This window comes from Mus pahari, chromosome 8, assembly GCF_900095145.1.
Source record: "Mus pahari chromosome 8, PAHARI_EIJ_v1.1, whole genome shotgun sequence".
Lineage (NCBI taxonomy): Eukaryota > Metazoa > Chordata > Mammalia > Rodentia > Muridae > Mus > Mus pahari.
The window spans coordinates 64,074,697-64,079,044 of record NC_034597.1 but is presented as its reverse complement, the minus strand read 5'-3'; positions in this window follow the sequence as shown (position 1 = coordinate 64,079,044).

Here is a 4,348-nt window from a genome sequence, read left to right as displayed (position 1 = left end):
CCCCCACCCCCTCATACACACACCTTCTGCTTTCCTATGAGAATATGTATCAACTTCCCAGCTAATCCCAAAGCTCTCATTAAGGAGAGCACTGCTCTGCAATTCCTCCCAGTGGTCTTCTACCCAGCTGCAAGTAACACAATTTATCTTCTCTCATTTCCCGAGAATCCATCAGGTTCTCATTTCCCGAGAGTCCATCAGGTTCGACTGCAAAATAGAGAAAAGGAGACTTGCAAGGCTTATTGAGATAACAAGACTAATCTACCAATATATGAAATCTACCTAGCAATCAATAAGAAAAGGACAGTTCATGCTCTGAAAAGAGCAAACAAAACAGAGTTCACAGAAAAAAGAGATAGAGCTCTTAAGCCCAAGATCTCCTGGGAACTCAGGAGTGGTGATGACCATCTTTCCCAGGCCACTCTGCTCTGTACAAATCTACACCGTGAAAGCATACTGTGTTGTCAAGACCTTGGGAAGAGAAGAGAGCATCATGGATGGAATACCCTCTTTTGGAATCAACTTAGAAATATCTATCAACACAGACATAGCGGAAAGGAAGTGAGATTTAGCTTAAGACCCTGAAACATAAGATTTGAGGCCCTCATCTGTGAAAATGATTTTCAAGGCTCTGGAAGACACTCCAACAGTTTTTCAATATGTATTTTTTTTTAATCTTGCAAAATAAATCATTTCAGCCACATCTGGCTGACAACACTACCTGTTGAGATTTGGTCTGCTGACGTGTGTTTGTAATGCTAAATACTGTGCCTGACGATCTAGGCCCATGAGTGAATTCTCATGTTTACCAGCTTTTGGTGTGCAAAGCTTGTTCCTTCATTTAAAACTGTTGGTTAAATAAAAATGGCTACAGCCAATTACTGGAGAGAGTAGAGGTAGGCGGGTTTTGAGTTACCTGGTTGTGGGTTGAAGAAGGAAAGAGAAGAAAGGACATGGAGAAGGGAGGAAGCTGCCGTGAGAGAGGAGCCATGAGCACATGGCCAGGAGAAACAGAGAGGAACTGGGGTACACCAATGGGGAAGTAGCCAGTCCAGCAATTAGAAAAGCAGGTTGGAGAGTGAGCAGGGCCAGAGAGAGAAGAAAAAGGGTCTGAAGACAATTACAGTGTACTTACATATAATAAATAAATAAATCTTAGAAAGAAAGAGAGAGACAAAGAGACAAAGAAAAGAAAAAAGAAAGAAAGAAAGAAAGAAAGAAAGAAAGAGAAAGAAAGAGAGACAAAGATAAAGAGACAAAGAAAAAAGAAAGAGAGAGAGAAAGAAGGAAAGAGAGAGACAAAGAAAAGAGAAAGAAAGAAAGAAAGAAAGAAAGAAAGAAAGAAAGAAAGAAAGAAAGAAAGAGAAAGAGAGAAAGAGAGAAAGAGAGAGACAGGGAAAGAAGAGGAGAGGAGAGAAGAGAAGAGAAAAGAAGAGAAGAGAAGAGAAGAGAAGAGAAGAGAAGAGAAGAGAAGAGAAGAGAAGAGAAGAGAAGAGAAGAGGAGAGAAAAGCAGATTGGGGGCTACTCCCCAGTAATTGTCAAAGCCAAATAAAATAACCACAGTCTGACTTTCATTCATTTGTAAGCTAGACAGGGATAAACTTAAATGATTAACTACAACTACCTCCTTTCCACTTGCCTGTCCCTCCATCACTCTCTTCCTTGCAAAGTGTGCCATCACAGGGGCACTGGCATTTTGTACTTGGAGATAAACTAAGTTTGGGTTCATGTGGCTATATTTATGTTGTGTGCTGTTGACACTCACACAGCCAGGTTATTGCTTAGTGTACCCGTGGGTGGAGGGTTGGTATGCCAACCACCTGCCGTTCTGACCAGAAGGTACAGGGCCAGAGGTCACATTGAAAGATGAATGTGCCCTGCAGTGTTTCAGCAGACTGTATACATAGCAGGAAAGAATGAAGGCTTGAAGCACAGAGGCAGGAGGCAGCCTTTGGAAAGCCATTAAAATATTAACCATGCAAAATTACAAGCAGAACGTTTAATTTTTACAAATACCTCATCAAAATAGATCTTTTAGCCCTGTCAAGAGGGGTGCACTAGGTCCAAATGCACCTTACATTTATCATTTTAATGAGAATTATATAAAATACAATTCACCAGAATTTAGAAGTTGTAGGACGCAGACTTTAAAGCAACTTTACTTCAGTTTTTAAAGGAGATTTCATTTGACTGGAATTTTAAAGAGATATAGTCTGTCATGCCAGGGAGGCATGGTGATGGGAACGTAGGTTTGATTGGTCACACTGTGTCCTCAGTAAGGAAGCAGAGGCAAACAAATGCTAGTACTCATGAGTGTCTCCTAGCACCGCCCATATTCGGGGGGTGGGTCTTCCCTCCACAGTTAAAGCTCTCCAGAACCAACATCACAGACATGTATCTCCCAGGTAATTCTAAACTAGGTCTTATTAACAGTGAAGAACCATTATAAGTTTACTCCTTGGGAATTTGACACTCCAATACATTACATTATTCTGCTCTGGCCTGCAAAAGGTCACAGCTACCCCATAGTGAAAACTGCATTTAACTCATGCTTACAAAGTGGAAATTTGCATTTTCTTTAGAAACTCAGTTGTGTACATGATGTTTTTCTGGAAGCTGTCTTCTGAGAGGATGTTTTACTGAAGAAGACGCACGAGAGGATGTTTTGCTGAAGCAGACATGTGAGAGGGCGTAAGATGTTTTGCTGAAGCGGATGCTTGAGAGGGTGTGTGATGTTTAGAAAGACTATAACCAAAACCCCAGAGCCAGTGAGAGGATGCTCTTGCATTGCCTTGAAGCTCTGTGTAATGCTTCTCTAGTTCTTGCTAGTCATGCAGCACTTTGCTAGTCTTTGCTGGTCTTCACTTTGTAGAGAGAAATGCACCAAAGAACTTCTCGTGGTACTCCAATTCATTCTTGCTGCTTCCACTCACTCACAGCAATTCGGTGGAGCCACGTGGTTTCTGCTGGATCAAGCCACTGCTATTGACTCATGTTTGGTGTTTGCTGTTGGACTGGACTGCTGATATTCCGACAACAAAGATTGGAATCGCCCCCAAAGAACTACTTCTAAACAGGTCCACAATCCTCTTTTGCTATAAACCTTCTTCCCCTACCTCTAGTTGGTAGGCTAGAAGGAAGGTTGAAGCGTTCTAGAACCCTAAAGTAGGTTTAGAAAAGATCTAAGCCTACACATTCCAGCATTCCCTAAATCTTCATAGTCTTAACCCTGTTCAAAGGTTGCTGAGACGCAGGTAACTTCTTACGTGTGAGCTCCTACTGCTGACACGTGTAACAGGATCATCTCATACATGTTCCCAGGTTTAGAAGACAAAGGCAAGTTTCCGATTGCCATTTGGCATTTTTATGTTCACAGTCCCTGTCCTCCACATCTGACTCCAAACCACAGAGGGTCCTCTCTTCCTTGCTGGTTGTCTTTGATCAGAGGCACCCTCCTTACACACAATCTCTGGATGTCTGTTACAGATTCAGCATCCAGGAACAGGTGGGCAGGCCTGACATTGGTGGGATCCATTATGGGTGCTTGGGATCCCTTGGTCCTAACAACCTCTCCCCCAAAGTGAAGGAACAGAGCTCGTTAGCATTGAGACAATGTAGGAAGTGCTTGCTTCCCTTAGGCCCTATATCTACCTATAGCAGCACTTTAAATAGTAAATTCATCCATCAAATGAATGCTTTCTGCATCCCAGCTGTCAATAATAAAATAAATAACCTCAACTGTCTTAGGTACAATTTCTGTTGCTGTGAAGGAAGGGACACCAGGGTCATAGCAACTCTTATAAAGAATGGATTTCATTAGGGCTGACTTACAGTTTCAGAGGTTTGGCCCACCATTGTCATGGTAGAAAGCATGAAGTGGTGCTGGAGAAGGAGCGGAGAGTTCTACATTTAGATTGGAAGGCAACAGGAAGAGACAGGGAGCTACTAGACCTTGCTTGAACTTCTGAGAGCTCAAAGCCCACTCCCAGTGACATCCATCCTCCAATAAGGCTACACCTACTCCAAGGCCACACCTCCTAATAGTGCCACTCCCTGTGGACCTACAGGGGCTATATTTATTCAAACCTCCATATTCAACCAATCGTGCTGAGAAGATTAATCTGACTTTTTATTTACTTTTCCTTAAACACTATGGTTATATAAAGAAGTAATCAAGGTGTATGTATAAGAAATTAGTAAAAAAAAATCATTTTTACTCATTATCAACCGGCATGTCAACAGCTTGCCTGGTGTTTAGTTGAGATTCTGTGACAGTTGCACTACTTGTTAGCTTTTTTAAAATGAGAAACTTATCGTGAGTTTCTTATTAAAAAAGTTTACCTTTTA